This window comes from Canis lupus, chromosome 26 (genome assembly GCF_048164855.1).
Source record: "Canis lupus baileyi chromosome 26, mCanLup2.hap1, whole genome shotgun sequence".
NCBI classification, from domain to species: domain Eukaryota; kingdom Metazoa; phylum Chordata; class Mammalia; order Carnivora; family Canidae; genus Canis; species Canis lupus.
The window spans coordinates 43,859,076-43,879,717 of NC_132863.1; the positions used below are offsets into that span (position 1 = coordinate 43,859,076).

General features: G+C 51.0%; 1 long non-coding RNA gene across 1 annotated transcript; it reads right to left on the minus strand.

Moving 5' to 3' along the window:
- Positions 1 to 13,319: 13,319 nt before the first annotated feature.
- LOC140618674 (uncharacterized) lies at positions 13,320 to 20,591 on the minus strand. Its single transcript, XR_012018733.1, has 4 exons — positions 20,467 to 20,591; positions 14,772 to 14,834; positions 14,404 to 14,681; positions 13,320 to 13,797 (listed from the first exon to the last, which is right to left on the minus strand). It is a non-coding gene; the product is annotated as an uncharacterized lncRNA (long non-coding RNA).
- Positions 20,592 to 20,642: the final 51 nt, after the last annotated feature.

The window sequence follows — 20,642 nt, forward strand, 5'->3', positions numbered from 1 at the left end:
CTCATTTACAGCAGCTGGTGAGGAATCACACAGGCCTAGTGTCTGCCATAGAGGTGATGGTCTAGCAATGAAGACTGTCACCAGTCACTGCAGGTCCCCTGAGCTGATGCCTTTTACCCCACAGGACTCTCACAATGACTCCACTCTGCATTAGGCATCATCTTCTTCCCATTTTACAGATGGGATCACCAAACCATGGGTGAGTCAGCCCCACCTTCCACTGGAATGTTGTCCCTGAAGTCCCTGCGAGTGGCATCCGGTGGAACCTCTGAACTGTGCGGACCCGCCCTTCAGCCCCCACTTGGAAAAAGCTGGAAAAATCAGGGGAGTGACCTGCGTTTCAGGTTTGGGACAGACACATTTGCATAAGAAATGAAAATCCGATCTGAGCCCCTGCCCCACCCAGTGATTTTCAATTCTCAAGCTGGGTACTCCTGCTTTCTAGTAACACCCATACCCCCACCCAGTTTCCCTTTATTTCTAAGGATTTTCCAGTCTTTAAAAGCTTCAAAAAGCAGCAATGTTACCAAAAAAAGGCAAGAAAAATTAGGGTAACTTCTAAAAGTTTACATTGAACAAACGGGCTTTTTTTTTTTTTTTTTTAAAGCTTTATTTATTTTAATGAGAGAGAGAGAGAGAACAGGAGGGAGTAGCAAGAGGGGGAGGAGCAGAAGGGGAGGGAGAGACAATCTCAGGTAGATTCTGCGCTGGGGCTCCATCCCACCACCCTGAGACCAGGACCTGAGCCTGTGCCACCCAGGTGCCCCCCACCCCCCGGGCTTTTTTCCTTTTTAAAAACCAAGAAAGGGTCTGAAGCCAGGGTCAGCTTGGGTTCAATTCCCACGTGTGGCTGGGTGGCTTTGGGTGGGTAAATGAAACTTTGCCAGCCTCGGTTTCCCGGCTGGTCCCATGGAGAGTTAGCTGCTGAGGGTTCCTGAGGCCGTGCGCACCCACTGCCATGAGCGGGGCTTGCCTGCTGTTTGGGTTCTGTATATGGGTTTTATTTTAAAGCCACTGGCAGGGGGCCCCTCGTGGGACCGAGGGTCCAGCTGTGTGTGCCCCTTGGTGACAGTGGAGGTGCCTTCACCTGGAGAGGTCCAGATTAGGATTTGAGGCCAGTGGTGAATGTGTAGCCTCATGGGTGGGGGCGGGGGGTGTCCAGCTCTGCGATCCTCCCTGGAGAAGACTTCTTGGACCTTGCCAGGTGCACTTGACCTGTCATTCCTTTGCCCTGGCTGAAGTAGTCATACTAGCAGGACACTGTCATGATTGATTACGGCTCATTTTGGTGATGGGAGATCCAAGGGGTCAGAGGTCACATTTTATCCATGTCTGTGCTCCTCTGATCCAGCCCAGTAGCCAGTGGGCTGTTTCAGAGTGACTGAATAGTAGTGTTCAAGGTCAAATTGCCTTGAGTTTGAGTCCCGACTCTACCACTTAGGCCAGCTGTGTGTCCCTGGGCTAGTTGCTTAACCTCTCTGCTTCCATTTCCTCAATGGGGGTGGTAGTAACGAGGAGTTGTAAAGATCATATATGTCAAGCACCTTTCACTGTGCCTGGCACACAGTAGACACCCATTTCCACCATGGATTCATTCAGAGCACGCTCAGTCCACGCCATCTATGCTCCAGATCCCTGCCCTCTCGGGTCTTCTATTCCAGCGGGGCGGCATACAAGGCAACAAGCAAGGGAAGCAGATAGCATGTTAGACAAGAATAAATGCTACGGAGGAAAACAAAAAGGGCAAGAGGGGCCAGGCGAGGAGAGCTGAGCAAGAGCTTGCTGTTTTGATGGAAAATAACATCTAATAAACATTTGTTCAGGGCATGACAGTGAGGAAATGAATCTGGGCTGGCCATACCTGTGTCTCAACCAAATGGCACAGAGCAGGTGAGTGAGTGGGGAACGAAAGGAATGTTCTCCCCAAATGACTTAATGAAGGTGCTTCCCCCACACCCGCCCCCGCAGGGACAGCAGAGAAAGCTCATGGGGTGGGAGCCGCAAGCATCCACCACTTAGGGCTGCCACAGGAGGATGGAGGACGTGATTGGGGAGCCTGCATCCACCCAGGTGCGGCCGGGAAGTCTGCGCTGAAGGCTGCATTTGGCTCTTGGGGAGGGCGCCGGGCTCCCAGGGGCCGAGCCTTCACTGCACTGCTGCAAGCAATGCCCGATGATTAGCGTACCCTCGCCCACGGAGTAGGGGAAGATAGGTTGAGAATGGGCCATCGGATGGGTAGAAAAGCTTCTGCTGGTCTTGGTCCCACTAGGCCTGCCATATGTGCAAAGCAGCTACTGAGTGCCAGGGGCTGTTAGATGCTTAGCACTTCATTCGTTCACTCGGTAGATTTTTGGTTTCTGTCATGAATCAGGCGTTATACTAGGCAAAGCCCTATGATCTAGGAACCAACAAACAATAAACAAGAAAGTGGTCAAGTACAGTAAAAGCACAGCCCATCTGAGTTCCATAATGGTTGGGGCAGGGGTTGGGGAGTGTAGACCAGGTGGTCTGTATTGTCTGCAAGAGGTGCCATTCGAGCTGACAATTGAAGGATGACAAAGATCTGCTATGGGAAGGGTGTGGGAAGAGCATTCCGGCAGGGGGAATGGCAGGTGCTGAGATGGGAGCAAACCTGGCCTGTGGGAGAAGTTGATAGAAGGCTAAGTGTGGCTTGCCTGGCTACCCAGGAAAGCCAGTGGTGGGGACCACACTGGACAGCAGGCAGAGCTTGATCAGGCAATGTCTTGCAGGCTGGGGTGAAGGATTTGGGCTTAATTCTGGGAGCACCGGGAAACTTCTGGAGGGTTTTAGGGTTGTGTTTTCAGATCACTGTGGGTAGAAGATGGATAGGAAGAGGATTGGGAGACCAGTGAGGAGCCCGTCTGGTGGTTCAGTGAGAGGAGCAAGGATGGGGGTGGTGGTGGTGGTGGTGGTGGGGTCGCTAAGTTGAATGGTGGCCTCCAGAAGAAATGTCCATGTCCTAAGACCTGGATCTCATGATTGTGACCTTACTTGGGAAAAGAGTCTTTGTAGATGTAATTAAGTTGGGGATCTGTAGCTGAGCTCACCCGGGATAACCAGATGGGCTCTAAATCCAAGCACAAGTGTCTTTATAAGAGACAGAAGAGAAGATACAAACACATGAAGAGCAGGAGGCCATGTGGCCATGGAGATGGAGATCAGGGTAATGTAGCCCCAAGCCAAGAGCACCTGGAGCCCCAGAGCTGGAAGAGGCAGGAATAGCCTTCCTTGGCGCCATCAGGGCGAGCATGGCCCTGCCCACACCCTGGTTTCAGACTTCTGGCTTCCAGTGCGGTCTTCCAATGGGAATTTATTTGGGCAGAGCCAGAAGCTAGTTGAGTGGGAAGTTTGTAGGAGTAATAGAAGAGCAGGTACAGTGCCTCAAAGTACCTTCTCACAAGGGGGAAGTAGCTTCACAGTGGCGACACCAGCCGACACCACCTTGACCGTGACCACAGTTGGCCTGATGGATAGCACACACCTCCCGATGGGGTAGGGTAGGAGGGAGAGGCCTAAGGCAACTGGCTGGAGGAGGGGGGTGGCATAGCCACATCTCAGCCACAACTACTCCCTCTGAGGAGTTGGTGGGAATTGGTGGCTCGGGCCACCTGCCGATATCTGGGGCCACAGGCCAGGCCTCCAGGTCAAGGCCACCAGGTGCAGCTCGGACACCCGGACTTCATTGTTGACAATGGGGCACACAGAGGAGTTGCCTTGAAGCTTGTGATCGATGCCTGGGACACTTGGTGTATGTGCTCCAATGGCACTTCCTGGCAGCCCTGCCAGTGGGCCAGAGGAGACCTACGTGGGCCAGAGAAGGATGGCCGGTCCCAGTGTCACAGGGCCAGGGAAAGGCAGATCTAGGCACCTCCCCAGGTCTGGATCCGGCTAAAACCTGTGCTGTTCCAACAAGCAGACACTGGGCCTTCTGGAAGGAGGGATTCTCAGCTTTTCTTCCTGCAGCTGCATTCAGACCAGTGGGACAGGCTGGCATTACCTGCAGCTGGGACTGGATCCTGGGGGCCTCTTCCCCTGGGAGTTAGAGATGGGATTGCAGGGGAGGGACCCGATAGTCGGATGACTTAATGAAAAAGAATCATAATTAAAAATGAGAATACAGGGCAGCCCAGATGACTCAGCGGTTTAGTGCCACTGTCAGTACAGGGCATGATCCTGGAGACCCGGGATCAAGTCTCTCTCTGCCCCTCTCTCTGTGTGTCTCTCATGAATAAATAAATAAAATATTAAAAAAAAAAAAGAAAATACAGTAATAATAGAAAGGAATCTTCTTCGGGATGCCTGGGTGGCTCACTGGTTGAGCATCTGCCTTCAGCCCAGGGCCTGATCCTGAAGTCCCAGGATCGAGTCCCACATCAGGCTCCCTGCATGGAGCTTGCTTCTCCTTCTGCCTGTGTCTCTGCCTCTCTCTCTCTCTCTCTCTCTCTGTCTCTCATGAATAAATTAAATCTTTAAAAAAAAAAGAAAGAAAGGGATCTTCTTCACTGGATGTTCATTTTCTTTTTTTCTTTTAAATTTTGTTTGGATGTTCATTTTCTGCCAGGAACTCTGCTAAGCAGCTTGTATACGTTATGCCAGTGTTGGTGAGATTTCAATCACTCCCATCTCCGCTTAAGCATTTATTTTACTTGTTTTTTTTAAAATATATTTTATTTCTTTATTTTAGAGAGAGAGAGAAAGAGAGAGAGAGAGAGAGAGAGAGAGAATGAGCAGAGGGAGGGGGAGAAGGAGAGGGAGAGACCTTTCCCCATTGAGTGGGGAGCCTGATGTGGGACTTGATCCCAGGACCCCGGGATCCTGACCTGAGCTGAAGGCAGATGCTTCACCGACTGAGTCACCCAGGCCTTCCTACCCTTAAGCATTTAAATGATATTCAGTTCCCACCAGAAGTGATGTTTCCTCCGTGTGAGAGGGGTGCTAAAGGTCGTACATGGTTGTCCTGCCCATATTAGTAATGTCCATAAGATGCTGGCTTGTGGCTTAAGTATGCTTATCATCTATCTATCTATCTATCTATCTATCTATCTATCTATCTATCATCTATCTATCTATCATCATCTACAAAAGACATATATAGAGAGTCATATATTGCTATGATGGATGGATATGTATATATATGTTAGATCTCCTGCCTCTGAGTCATTGGGCCACAGGAGGAGGAGGATGCTGGTAATCATGCTGGTTTGCTTTGGCCTCAGTGTGTGCCAGCCACAGAGCTACGCCCTTTGCACACGTTTTATTTAATACCTACCCCCCATCCTCAAACCTAAGAGACAGAACTCTCACCACCACCCGCACTAGCTCCTGAGCACAGAGGTATTTCCTGGACAATCCACTGCTATGCCTAGAACAGAACCTGGCATGTCCTGGGTGCCCGGCACATATTTGGAAGAATGAGTTATACTCAGTATTTGTCAAATCAAGCCGTGTTTCTTCTCCCTGCAGGCACACACGGCCAGGAAGGTGAATGCTGCATCTGGGTCCGTCAGACACCGCGGAGCTGGTTGCCCCTGTGAGCCCGGGCAAGAGGGAGGGGAGCCTGGTGGAGGCTCCTGTGTGGCCCCTGATGGCGGGGGCAGTGGGCGCAGTGGGTGCCAGCTTCCAGGGTTAGGAGCATTGACATTTAGTCACTGCCTACAGTTCCCTGGACACGCAGAGACCTGGGCTGGGAGGAGGCGTGGGTGGCAGGAGAGGACCTTGGCTGGGGCAGGAGGGGTCATTTGTTTGGAAAGTCTAGCTCCTTGTGGAACTGCATGCATGGCGAGGCTCCCAGGCCCAGGGATGAGTCAGACTGCAAGGGATTTACTAACTGGAGGGAGGAAGGATACCACACTGGAGTTATTTTTAATTTTAAAAATTTCTAGGTTAAGAAAATGAGCATGGTAAAAAAAAAAAAAAAAATCCAACAGGACAAAAGGGATATATTTTCTGAAAAGTTGGCTTTCCTCACCGACTCCCACCCCTCTCTTTGGAGGCTACGACTGTTGACCTGTTAACGCTTTCCTTCCAGAAAGTCTGTGCAAATGTAAGCATGTGGTATAGACCCTTTGTGCCTTCTACATCCGTTATGCCTTTACACTTTACACACGTCTTTGCACCTTGTCTTTTTTCTTTACTTTAAATAATAACATTTAGAGATCTCTGGGGTCCGTTTTCATGACCACTTACGGTTCTGCTATGTATGCATGCATCACAAGTTCCTGAATGTTTTTTTTTTTTAAGATTTTATTTATTTATTCATGAGAGACACAGAGAGACAGAGAGATAGAGAGGCAGAGACACAGGCAGAGGGAGAAGCAGGCTCCACACAGGGAGCCCGACGTGGGACTCGATCCTGGATCTCTAGGATCATGCCCTGGGCTGAAGGCGGCGCTAAATGGCTGAGCCACCTGGGCTGCCCTCCTGAACGTTTAGCACTGGTCTTTGGTTGTCTTTGCCAATAGAAACTACAGAACAAAGAACCTGCCTGAATACTCATCTTTCTGAACATGTGGAAGAAAATATGTACATTGTATATTCCTACATTTTATATAGAAGTGGAATTTCTGGAAGAAAGGGCATGGTCTTCTTAAAGGTATAATAATTTTTTTTTAATTTTTTATTTATTTATGATAGTCATACAGAGAGAAAGAGAGAGAGCCAGAGACACAGGCAGAGGGAGAAGCAAGCTCCATGCACCGGGAGCCCGACGTGGGATTCGATCCCGGGTCTCCAGGATCACGCCCTGGGCCAAAGGCAGGCGCCAAACCGCTGCGCCACCCAGGGATCCCTAAAGCTATAATAATTGTTGCCAAAGTAGCCTCCTAAGAGTTTGTATCTGTGTTTACTGCCATGAATCTCATGATTCTCTCTCCCAATCCTTATAACACTGTGCATTTTGATATTTATATATGTAATAGATAAAAATGACATCTCCTTATTTATACTGACATTTCTTTAGTTATGAGGTTGAGACGTTTCCCCCTGCATATTTGTTTTTATTTTTATATAAGTTGCCTGTTCATGGTCTTTGCTCTTTTTTCTGTTCAGCTGTCTTCTTAAGATTGATTCGTAAGAGCCTTTTATATATTAAAGAGCTTAATGCTTTGTCTGTGAAACCACTTCGGATTGTACAAAGTCTGTTTCAGGGGTAGAGGGGAGTCCAGAATAATAGGGGAGCAGAGCCAAGAGTCCTCTGGTGGTGCTTTGTGAGTTTGCATCAGTCAGGAGAGGCATTTTGGCGGGGGGGAGTGGTATGGGGATGAGTCTCCATGGGGAGATGAAGGAAGAGGATATTTCAGGAGAGTGGTTTACGTAAGCAGGGTGTTGTGGAGGGAGCCTGTGTGTGTGTTGGTGGCAGATGACGCCAAAGAGGGCCAATCGTGGCGTTGGCACGCTTTCCTGTAGGCAGCAGGGAGACATAGAAAGGGCTTTCAGGGGATCCCTGGGTGGCACAGCGGTTTGGCGCCTGCCTTTGGCCCAGGGCGCGATCCTGGAGACCCGGGATCGAATCCCACGTCGGGCTCCCGGTGCATGGAGCCTGCTTCTCCCTCTGCCTGTGTCTCTGCCTCTCTCTCTCTCTCTCTCTCTCTCTGTGACTATCATAAATAAATACAAGTTAAAAAAAAAAAAAAAAGAAAGGGCTTTCAGCAAATGACCAGATGATCAGATTCGTGTTTTAAGGACACCACTCTGGCTTCTCTGTAGCCCGGATTATGGTAGGAGAACAAGTTCAGAGAAGGAGAAGCAGTTAGGACACTATTGCAGAATCGGGAAGAGGTGACAGTGGCCCAGGCTGGGGTAATAACCTGTACGGGGAGATGTGGACACTCTGGAAAATCCCTGTCTGGGAGGTAGGATGGGCAGAGCTGGTGACTAAGTATTTCTCTCCTCACAGTGGGAGTTCGGAAGAGGTGACGTCAGCAGGATGTGAAGAGGTGAGAGTAGGGCTCAGGTGTGGACAGGTGGGCAGAGGCTATTCTCAGGTTCTATCCACAGCCAGTGGATATTCCAAAGATTCCTGACCCCACCGGGCACCTGGGTGGTTCAGTTAGCTGGGTGTCCGACTCTTGATTTCGGCTCAGGTCATGATCTCAGGGTCGTGAGATGGAGCCCTGCGTCCGGCTCTGCACTGAGCGTGGAGCCTGTCTGGGATTCTCTCTCTCTCTCTGCCCCCTCTTCCCCAAAAAGATTCCTGACCCTGGATTAGACATTATTTGGGGTGTCTGTCCAGCCCACACCCCCTTCTTTGAGACCTGCCTTCCTCTCGACAGATGTGAGCTCTTACTGCCAGGTGACCCCTGCATGGTTACCTGGATCTGGTATGGACACCTGACCCAGAGGACACCAATCAGAGCCTCTTTCCCTGGAATTTGGCATTTGAACTAGGGCTCCCCTGACTTGTCCAATGGACTCCCCGGGGCCATGTCTGTGCGTGTATGACCATAGCAGGGGACACAGCCCCTCAGAGAGGGTAAGATGAAGTTCTTCCTTTAGGGAGAGGGAAGCAGGGACCACCAGCTCAGCAAGGCAGATCAAACCCGCATGGTTTTCACTCTCCCTGCCCAGAGCTTGCGAGGAGGCAGCAGAGGAGTGAAGAAGCAGCAGCCACAGCACAGGGAGCAAGTGAGGAGAGATGTCCAAGCGATTGCTAGGAGGAAAGCCAGTGGAGGAATGGCAACTCGCTTATCATTCCGGAGAATTCTGTGAAGTTCTAGTCCGTGGGGGTGGGGAGAGTGAGCCCATTCATTCCAGAAACGGGAGATCTCAGGGATTCCCTGGGGTGAGAAGGTAAACAGGCGGGTTGGTTGAAAGACTTCACAAGGAGCATCTTTCCACCGCTTAGTGAAGCTCGATACCTACCTCTTCCCTTCCCAGGAAAAGACCAGAGCTCCCCTCTGAAGGCTGGAGCCGCAGGAACCCGGATCTGGAGAGCCCACCCTGGCAGGGCTGCAGATCCTGTGCTGAACACAGGGGGTTTGCAGGAAGGTTTGCTGACTGAGAAGCGAAATGCTCTGCGTCTTCTCAACCCAGCTTCCAGAATGCCAGCAGCCAGGAGCCAAGTCTGGAGGATTCTTCTCAGGCAGGGTTGCCAGGTAAAATGCAGGATTCCTGGTTCCATTTGAGTTTCAGAGAAGCAACAGATGTCTGTCTAATACAAATGTGCCCCCCAAATATTGCACATCTGGTATCGGTGAGATTTGGCAACGCTCTTTAGGAGAAGCTAGGAGGCCAAGTCGTAGGGGTGCCATTCCCAGTGAAGTGACTTGGGACCTTGGACCCCTACTGGGAGACCCCCAGTGGATGAGACCTGGGAGGAAGTCAAGTGTCACTTGTAAGTGTGAATAAATAGCCCAGATCCCTTGACATTCGAGGGAATGTTCTCAAATGAAAGACGGTGATAAAACCAATAGAAAGCAGAACTCTGCAGAGAGCAGAGGAGAGCTTCAGGGCAGCAGAGACAGGGAGGCAGTCCCCAAGGGTGACCCTTGCTGGCCTCCTGGTCTTCGGTTCTTAGGGAGCCCCTGACCCTCCCGTCCCTGGTTTCTGTGATATAGTCCTCTCTCCCCCGAAGATCCCCAGGGTGCTTAGCTGCTGTGAATGTGTCTCCTTCCCTTCCGACCAAAGGATTTTTCTGTCCCAAGAGAAGAGAACTCCTGGCCAGGATACCCCGATCCTGGGCCCTCATCCTGCTGACCCCGGGGCAGCGCCGAGGAAGAGCCTCGTCTGGGCTGGCAGTTGACCCCGGGTCTCTGCCAAGTGCCCCTGGCAGCTGCAGCCTCCCCGTGCCCCCGGGAGCCAGGGCCATGTCCAGAAGTCTCCATCTGAGGCTGGCCTGGGTCCCAACTGTCCTCTCGGCAGGCAGGGGCCGGAGCCAGTTGGCTGTGCTCTGCAGTGGGAGCCGTGAGCCCCTTTAGCGATGCCCTCCTTCACTTGGCTGAACCGGGCCGGGGTCCCGCTCCCTCGCCGCTCCTCCCATGTCCAGAAGCTCTGGGAGTGGCGACGGTCTTGATTAACACGACCATCTTCGAATTAATAGGACGGTCTTTAGATATCTGAAAAACAGTCGTGAACGTTCATGCAATCCGGTTGCCCCAGATTCATGAATCCTTTCTCCTCTGCCTGCCGGGTTTAGTTCTTTGCTTTTTGTAATTAGCATGAACGTATGTTGTAGGTTTCCGTTGCTAAAATCGATGATTTCATTACCTGGTCAGAAAAGCACGAGGTCATTTTGGTCCCACAAACATCTGAAATGAGGATTTGAAGATGGGGTGGCCGGCTAATCGTCAACATGTTGGCGCTTGTCATTAACACCGGGGCGTTTCTGAGAGTGAAACCGAACACTTGCACTAATTACGCTGGGACAGGAGGTGTAAACAGGGACTGTCCCTACTGATAGATGACGTGCTCATTGCTTTCTGAATTATTTTAGAGGTGAGAACAAGGGAGGAAATCGGATTCGCACCCTGAGTGACAGGCTTGTTTTGTTTGTCGTCTTTCGCTTGCTCTGCGGTGGTAGTTCTCGATCTTGGCCCCTCTAGGGTAGAGGTTGGTAAACGACAAAAATCCAGCTGCTGCCTGTTTTTGCAAATAAAGTTTTATCGGGACGCAGCACACCCGTGTGGTCTGGGGCTGCTTCCGTGCTGCCTGGGCAGGGCTGGCGTCTGACTGCAGGGGAGACCGTGGCTTTACGCCTCAAGCATTTAGTGCCTGGCCCTTGGCTGACCCCTGACACGGGGACCTTAAATCTGACTGTCCCTTTCCCAGGAGATTGTGATGTAGTCCCCGGGGGCCGGAGCCTGAGCCCCGGAGTATTACAGGTGCCTCCCGGGAGTCCGCTGTGCAGGCCGCACCGGGGACGAGCGGAGGCCCGAGCTGAGCCTCGAGGGAGGCGCAGCCTGTCTGCAGCAGAGGAAGGAAATCCCAGGCTTCTGGAACAGCAGGCCACACAGGGCTGCCTGAGCATGGAGAGCTCGGGGAGGCTCCAGGAAAACAAATGGCTCTCCTGCAGAGGCTTCGGCAGCTCCACCTTCCAAGGCAACCCCCTGCTTCCCCTAAGGGCCAGCTCTTCCCATCCCTGGCGGGGAGGAGGGAGCCCACCCCTTGCTGGGTGCTGCAGGGAGAGGTCAGGCCCAGGCGGGCCTCTGGGGCGGATGCCAGAGGGGCAGGTGGGGAACAGTTGGACGTCTCAGAGCCCACCGGCCTGGGGACCAGGTCCTCGCCCAGCGCTTACTACCCGTCTTCAGCTGTGCCTTGGGAAACACACTTTGAATCCAATTAGTGTGCAGGACGGTTAACGGGGTGTGTTCTCAGAAGCCACACTGTGAGGGTGGGCGGGCAGCTGGACTGGGCCCAGGGGGTCTGAGCACCCTCCAGAGATGTCCCCAAGCAAGGGAAAGACTGTATCTCTGAGGCCAAGGGCAATTACCGGGAGACGCTCGGCCGTGAGCTGCTATGTTCCCACCCCAGCTTTGGTCTTGGAGCATCTACAGCAGCTGTGTGACCTTGAGCCCCTGTGTGACCTTGAGCCCCTGTGTGACCTTGAGCACGCCGTGTAACCTCTCTGAACTTCCTCCTACAAAACGGAGTCAGTGGGCTGCTGGGAGGATGGAGATATTGTATCCAAAGCACCTGGCCTCCTCCTGGGCCCGGGGAGGCGCCCAGGCAATGCTTGTTGAATTGAAAGGATGGGCAAACGTGTTGCTTTGTTACCTGAATGAGTCTGAAACCTCCCTTTCTGGTGGAAAGATCCCAGGGGTGTAAGTCGGAGACAATGGTCTGTCCTACTGCTAACGGGTGGGTGACCACAGGCAGCTGCTCCATTAGGTCTCTTTCTTATCTTGAAAGTAGGGATAAAAGCCTCCTTGGGGTGTTGGGGAGCAAATGAGGTCAGGAGGTGGAAGGGTGAAAGCTTTCAAGGGGAAAAGAAGTCAAGAAGCCTCCATGGGGTGGGGGAGAGTGGGGGGACTGGTGGGAGCACGCCTGGGTGGCTCAGTGGTTGAGCGTCTGCCTTTGGTTCAGGGCGTGATCTGGGATCAGGGATCGAGTCCTGCATTGGCTCCTTGCGGGGAGCCTGCTTCTCCCTCTGCCTATGTCTCTGTCTCTGTGTCTCATGAATAAATAAGTAAAAATTAAAACGAGGAAAGCCTCCCCTGGGGAGTGGGAGTGGCAGCAGGTGGCTGAGGGGGAGGAACCCCTGCAGGCAGCCCTGTACCGGCGTGTGACCACATGTAGACATGCACATACGTGCACGCACGTGTTTCCTTTCACAGACATTTGCATGTACCCCGCCCCCCCGCCTGGTCACACATCTGGGTACCTGCAGACGTGTGCAAATACGCTCAGGCAAGGCACACACTTTGACACACACCCCCTCACACAAGCACGGGTCTCCCTGTGCTCACACCCACTCACACGCTCACATCAGAGAAGTAGAGACCAGGAGCAGAGTCACTCGGGGCCCCGCTCGTGCCCAGCCGGTGACCCTGTTGAGGCCTGAGGAGCAGGGTTGCAAAGGAGCAGCGCAGGGTGGGGACCACGCGTGTGACATCTGTCTGCAGGATCCCCCTGGGCCGAGGGGTCCAAGTCAGCGGGCTCCTTCGGAGACAGCGCTGGTCAGGGAGCCGGCAGACCCCCCTTGGCTTCCCACGTAGTGACTTGTCGCAGGAAGCTGAGATGTGCCCAAGAGTTAAGGGTGTTTAGTGCCGATCGGGGGCATCACGGTCCACATGCCTCAGCTGTGAGTAATGCTCAGGATCAGAGATGGGGTTTGTCGTGATGTATGTCCAGCGGCCCTTCCTCAGCCCGGCCCCGTTTGTCCCCTGCTGCTCATGGCCGTGGTGGAGCTGACGGCTGTGGAAGCCCGGCCGGGGGTAAAAGGGTGGTGTGGGGCGGGCCTGGTGGACCACAGACACCCCCCACCCCCACCGTGTCCAGGTCCACAGTGATTGTCACATGACCTGCCCCAGCCCGGTCAGAATCCTTCCTTGTCATTCCGTACACAGGCACAGGGAGCTCAGCTCCCCCTTCCTCTGGGGAGTTAGAGCTCTCTCTGGTCATGCTCCCTGCCCCCACTCCCCACTACATGGAAGAAATGTCTCCAGTGGGAGAGCTGATACCTAGAGCAGCTGGCCACAGAAAAGAAATCCTTTTGATCGCAAGACATTCGGTTCATTATTTTATGTAAAACTAAAAAGGGAAAAAAAAGCCTGTCAGTTAAGCTGCGACATACTTCTGGATGTAAGTCACATTCTGATTTCAGGGATATTAGTATGTGAATATATACCCGAGAATCTGTGAAATGGTATGTGGATGGAAGGATGGGTGGATGGATAGAGAGACAGACACAGCAAGAAGGTGTGTGTGAGCCAGAGCGAGAGTCTACGTGAGAGCAGGTGTGTGTCTAAGAGGTAGGAGGATTCCTGAAGCATCTTTGAGCACCTGGATCCAGCCATTCCTGAATTTGACTTCATTGATATAAGAGCCAATATTTTGTTTTCTAACCACACACCAATCAGATTTCTGATATTCTCAATGGAAAGAGAGTGGATGGCCCTTGTGCTTTGGATTCTATTTATTGGCTAGACACAGGTAACAGAAAAGGTTTTTCTTTTTTGTGATCTGTTCATGGCTAAAGACCTGTAATTTGCTTCACTTTAAGAACCTAGAGTGGCTGGTGTAGACTGAGCCTGATCTGGCACAACAGACACTTGTGGAATTGAATTGAGGTCACTGTTGAAGCTCCTTGGTTGCAAGTGTCAGAAATCTGGTTCAAAGCAGCTTTGGAAAAAAGTAGAATGTATTGACTTGTGTACGTGGAAAGTCCAAGTATACGCAAACTTCAGGCACAGATGGATTTAGGGGCTTATATGACGTTCTCAGGACTTTGTCTCAACCTTTCTGAGCTCTACTCCCATTCATTCATTCATTCATTCATTCATTCATTCATCTCTACACCCATCGTGGGCCTGGAGCTCACCACCCCAAGATCAAGAGTGGGTTGCTCTTCCAACTGAGCCAGCCAGGTGCCCCACTACCTTCTTCTATGTTGGCTTTCCTGTCACACTGGGTGTCCTTGTGAGGTGACTCCTAGTCAGACTCAGACCTTCCAAGTTAAGAAAGAGATTTTCTTTACCCCCAAAATTCTGAGTATGGAGGATTGAGCTTCAGTAGGCTCACTAGGCAGGTGCCTGTGGGGAGTCCCTGGACTGGCCTGGAACATGCCCATTGGCCACGTGGGGTCATGTGACCTGGATTGGGTGGGGCATCAACTGCAGAGGCTGATGTGGGCTGAACGTGATGGAGAGGTGGCTTCCCAAAGGAAAATCGGGGTGTTACCAGAAGGGTGGAGGTTGAGTACCTAGTAGTTGTCCCCCATAATTCTACCTGTATCTCTGGGTTAGCATCATCCCAGGGAAGGATCCCTGGGCCCAGCGACTTGGTCCTCGGGGTCCCACCTCTCCCCAGAGAAGCTCTTCCCATGGGGCTGCCGTGCAGAGGCCTCCCAGCAATTGGTAGGTGCTGGGGCGCATCTTTCCTTGTGCAGAAACGAAACAAAGGACGCTGGGGAGGGCTGTCCCTTGAGGGGCTGGAAGCCTCCCTGCCACAAGGAGCAGGAGCGCTTTCATGATGTGAAATCACGATGTGATTTCCCTCCTTTGGGCCTGCAAAAAAATGTGGTCTTAATGCAGCATGTTTGACAACGTGGGCAGGATTAAAGGACAGCCCTAATTGACCGAGGGGTGGGTTTGCACCTGTTTACTCTCCAGAATAATTCCATGCGGCAGGCGTGATTAGTCACGTCATTCTGGTGTCATCTGTGGGGGAGAAGTATGACGTCCACACAGTTTGTGGCCAGGAGGCATGAGGCTTAACAGGCACAGCCCCTTCAGTCCACAGCAGAATAGGACAAGTGTCTCTGAGCTGCGGCTCCCCCAGGCGGAGGGCTGCCCTGCTCATGCCAGGCCGAAGCGGCTGCTGGCTTCAGAGGCATGTGGGGCCGCAGAGCCCAAGTCCATCATCGCCTTGCAGCTGGGTGATCTTAGGTGCATGAATCACCCTCCCTGGCACTCACTTTATTCATCTGTAAAATGGAGCTGTTGTGGGATCCTGTGAGCTGATGTGCACAAAGTGCGTGGCATGGTCTCTAGCACATGGTAGGTGCTCGGTAAAGAGGCAGCAGCCGGGATGGCTGGTGGCCCAGTGGTTGAGCATCTGCCTTTGGCCCAGGTTGTGATCCCAGGGTCCTGGGAACGAGTCCCACATCAGCTCCCTGCATGGAGCCTGCTTCTCCCTCTGCCTGTGTCTCTGCTTTTCTCTGTGTCTTGCTCATGAATAAATAAATAAAAATCTTTAAAAAAAAAAAAAAAAGAGGCAGCAGCTGCTATTGGCTGTTGTTGTTATTATTATTATTAGGTCATTCTATTCTCTGCACTGTCGTCAGAGGAAATTTTCAAAATACCTGTCCTCCCTCCTTATAACCACAAAGGCCCTATTTCCTCAGAGCTGGGTTTCTCAGCCTCACCACGATTGACGCTGGGGGCCTGATAGTTCTCTGTCGCGGGGCATCCTGTGCACCGCAGGACGCTTGTCAAGCTGGCCCGTGCCTGCTGATGCCAGGACCACCCCGCCCGCCCCCGCCAAGTTGGGACAACCTCAAATGTTTGCAGACGGTGCCGATGGGCCCCTGGAAGGGTTGCCTCCTCCACATACCCCTCTTTTATTTTTTTATTTATTTTATTTATTTTATTTTGCAGCACTTTTATTGAGACATCACATAACTACTGACCAGGACTGTTTACAAATGTAACACTTGGCCTTTGAGACAATTAAAAACTTTTAAGTACGAAATTTTACATCATGATTTGTTTAACCTAAGAAGTATTATGATGGTGAGTCCTGGCCTTCCCCGCCCCTTCACCCCCAGCTCAGCCTTCAGACCTCAGCTCCCTTCTGGCTTTCTCGGGGTATCCTCCTGATGTGTGCAAATGGGCTGAATCCCCCAGGGTCTCAGCTGTCACTGAAGCGGCCCCTCCTGCAGCCCTTGCCTGGGTTGTGATCCATCTTACATTCATGCGTGTGGTTCTTTCAAAAAGTCGACTCCCTGCCCCACAGTGGAGTGCTCCCCAAGAGCAGAAGGAACCTTCTGGGTCCCAGCCACCTGTGCCGGGTGGTCCTGCTGAATATTTGCTGCAGAATGAGTCAGTTCTGAGCTCTGCAGCTTCGTCCCGTAGGCTAGCGGCTGGCCCGTGCCCTGGACCCCGCTGCAGAGAAGGACCCTGGGCTGGATGGCACCTGCAGAATGGCCATGCTTTTGTCTTTTTTTTTTTTTTTAAGATTTTATTTATTTATGCATGAGAGACATAGAGAGGCAGAGTCAGAGGCAGAGGGAGAAGCAGTCTCCATGCAGAGAGCTGATGCAGGACTCGATCCCAGGACCCCGGAATCACTCCCTGAGCGGAAGACCACCCAGCTGCCCCTGTCTTGTTTACTTTCTATGGTTTTTATTGGGGTATAATTTACATAAAATGAGATGTGCTGACCTTAAGGATACAGCTTGATGAATTTTTACAAAGATAAGCCTTTGTGTAGCTAACACCCAGATCAAGATACAGAACACTGCCAGCACCCCAGAAGCCTCCTCCATCTCCCTCCTATTCAATATCCCAACCGAAGGTGAGAGCTGATCGTATCTCTGTCATCAAAGACGAACTTTGCAGGTTATGAATGTCGTATTAGAGTTCTCCAGAGAAACAGAACCGATAGGATATTGAAGATTATTTTAAGGAGTTACGGTGAGGGAGGCTGGCGTGTCCAAACCTCTGGAGAGTGGGCTGGTAGGCTGGAGACCCAGGGCAGAGCTGATGTGGTAGTTCAGGTCTGAAGGTTGTCGGCTGGCAGGATTTTCTTGCTCTGGGAGGTCAGTCGTTATTCTGTTGAGGCCTTCAACTGATTAGACAAGGGCCACCCACATTATAAAAGGCAGGCTGCTTTACTCAAATCCAGTGATTTAATTAAGTGTTCATATAATCCAAACACACTGTCAGAGAAACATCCAGAAGAATGTTTGATCCTATATCTGGGCGGCTTGGCTCAGCCAAGTTGACACATAGAGTTGACCATCACAGATGTCATAGAGATGGAATCACAGAATACGTCCTCTTTTGCGTCTGGCTTCTTTTGCTCAACAAATGTCTGTGAGATTCATCCATGTGGTCCAGTAACTATAGTCAATTCTTTTTCTCTGTTGTATAATATTCTATAATATTAGTGTAATACTTTTAAAAAATTATTTAATTGCTGATGGACATTTGGTTATTTCCAGTCTGGGGCTGTTATCTATAACACTGCCGTGAATGCTTCTGTATATATTGCTTGGAGGAAGTAATGCTCATTTTTGGAACTGTGGAATTGCTGGGTTACATGGCACGCACGTGCACTGGGTGGATACCGACCACCAGGTTTCCATCCTGGCCATATCCAGGTCCGTTCCCAGCAGCGGCGTACAGGTGCTCTGGCTCCTTACCCTCCCCTGCACGGACGTTGTCAATCCTTTTGATTTCAGCCATTCTGATAGGTGTGGTTTGGTATCTTGTGGTTTTCATTGAGCCTCTATTTAAAAATATTCTGTTAGACTCTAACCAGACTCCCCCACAGCTGGAGCAGTTTCCTTTATGAAGACAATCCTGTGCATCAATTTTCAGAGAGAGAGAGAAGGACCCTAGTATTTACTCTGCATCTAGTCTGTCAGGCACTGTGCTGGGGGTTTTACAGATTCCATGTCCTGTCCTCTCAAGACATCTCTTGAAGACACGCACAACCCTGGGAATAGGATAGGGACAGGCGACACTTCCAATCCCCAAAGACCCAACCATGCAAATGAGACGTCAGGTTCTCACTCCCTGGGGAACTGATTCAGCAATTGCTTCTGTGACAGGCACGGTGTGAATGTGACAGATGTTCCTGCAGAGAGAGAGCTGCTTTTGATGGGAGCCACTCACGAATCAGCTGGGCCTCGGGTACACACGTGTCATTTCCCGAGAGTCTCTGCGCCAGGACCATGGGTTGCAGGAGTGGGCAGCAGGGGCTTTGCCTGCAGTTGGCCTCAAGGACCTGCCTCTCAGCAGATGGATGCGCATCAGCCCGTGGACGCTGGGCCTCTCGGATGGCTGGGTTTCACAGACCCGGAACATTTTCTCACCAATTTTTGGTCAAGGCTGTAGAGGTGAAGGTTATTTTGCATTTTTAAAGGAGTCTAAAATCATTCTCACTGTTTTTTAAAAAAAGATTTTTATTTATTTATTCATGAGAGGCACAGAGAGAGAGGCAGAGACACCCGCAGAGGGAGAAGCAGGCTCCCCGCGGGAAGCCCTATGCGGGACTCGATCCCAGGACCCCGGGATCACGCCCTGAGCCAAAGGCAGATGCCCAACCACTGAGCCACCAGGTGCCCTTCCTCGCCACTTCTTGAAGAGAGGACATTTGAATGTTAGAAAGTAGGTAGATGAGCAGAATAAAAGTGAATCATCAGGTTTTAAAACATGTTACCTATAAAAAAAGTCAACATCTTGCCCTTATTTTTCTCATCTTGCTGAGGAATAGTGTGAAGATTCAGGAATAGTGAATCTATTAGTGATTCACTAATAATCACTAATAGTGAATCTAGTAGTGATTCAGGAATAGTGTGAAATTCAGGGCAGACTGATTTTGCAAACTGCCTGGGTGACAGAGAGGTACACACTTTGGTGCCCAGCTTGGGTTTGTGTCCCAAACCTGGTACTCAGGGTTGTGTGACTTTGGCAGAGTCACCATCTTTCTAGGGCCCAGTTTCTGGAAACACCCCACACGGTGCCCAGCCCACAGTAGGGCTCCCATCAGTGTTTGTTGAATGAATTTCTATGATATCTTTAGATCCACAATCCCTTAACCACAAACACAAAACACAAAACATTGTGAAAACAGGAAATGCTTTTCTTATGTTTGGTGCAATTCATTTGGCAGCAAAACCTGACATGAGGCTATTCTATAGTCTTTCTTTATTGATCCCAGCCCGGGTGAGCATTTGTACGTATTGCTCTAGAATTAACATATTTACACTGAGGTGTCTCCCCAGGCTCCAAAGAGGTGTCATTTACTATACGACATATGCAATGTATTATCTTTTTATGATCTGGAACATCCTGAATTCTTTTTTTTTTTTTTAACATCCTGAATTCTGATGTCCATCTGGGTTTCAACTGTCAGAAACAAAATTCAGATTTGCTTGAAAAAAAAAGTATCATCTCATGGACCTTAAAAAAAGAAAGAAAGGAAAGAAGGAAGGAAGGAGGGAGGGAGGGAGGGAAGGAAGGAAGGAAGGAAGGAAGGAAGGAAGGAAGGAAGGAAGGAAGGAAGGAAGGAAGGAAGAAAAGCTAGGGATATGCTGTCTTCAGGTATGGCTGGATCCAGGGGTTCAGATGATGGCTATTTATTTCCCTCTCATTAGCTGGCTCTGAGTATCTCTGCTTTATTTGGAGCTTGGGCTCCATTCCCATTCCTGCCTCAGGCAGTGGAGGGGATGGGGCCCCAGAATTGGCTTAGTTTGAGTCACTCTCACAGCCCTGCCTTGATCCAGGGGAACGATGACCCCTCAAGAGCAGTGTGGGGCAGACTCAAGCAGCCGATGCCCACCGTATCAATTATAAACCGGCTGCGGCAAGACAATCCTTCACTTGGCGTTCCTAGCTCCAGGGGAGTCCTGGTCCAAGCACAGAACACCTCAGGTGGGGTGGGCACTCACGTTGTCTCTGGGCCTCTCACTGGGCTGAGTCCACGCTGCCAGTGACATGTCTGAGTGTCTCACGGCAGACTTACCTCTCGCGTCCCTTATCAGAACGCCCATCGTTTCCCTTCCTTAGAGTGATTAGAAGAGCCGGTGCACATCCTGTTCTCTCTGCTGGAATGTTCTTCCTACCATGTGATTCTTGGCCTCACAGACACACCTCTGAAGAGACCACTGCCTAAGTATCTTCCTTCAAATTCCCACCCGATCCCGCAGAATCTATTTCACTTTGCTGTTGTTGTTTTTAAAAGATTTTATTTATTTATTCATGAGAGACACACAGAGAGAGAGAGAGAGAGAGAGAGAGAGGCAGAGACATAGGCAGAGGGAGAAGCAGGCTCCACCGGGGGCCCGACGTGGGACTCGATCCCGGGACTCCAGGATCAGGCCCTGAGCCCTGAGCCAAAGGCAGACACTCAACTGCTGAGCCACCCGGGCGTCCCTTCACTTGGTGATTATATATTAACTGGGCCTGTATTTGTTTAACAACTGCCTTCTTGACTCTGTGTCACCGCTTGATGGCAGGGCCATGTCTATCTTACCACAGAGTCTCTTCAGTGCTGGACACAGTGAGTGATCAATACATATTTTTTTTGATAAATGAATGAATGAACAAATGAATGACTCACAGAGCTTGAATTCGAATCCTCACTTCCTTGATCCAGGGGTCCAGGGGCTCAGGCTGCTAACCATGACGCGTCTGGCAGTGTCTTCAGATCCAAGTGAGAAGACCTGAGTCAGTCTTATTCTAAGGTGTTCTAGAACATACTGCGGTGGCGTTCCATTGTCTTCCCCCTCTGCGAAT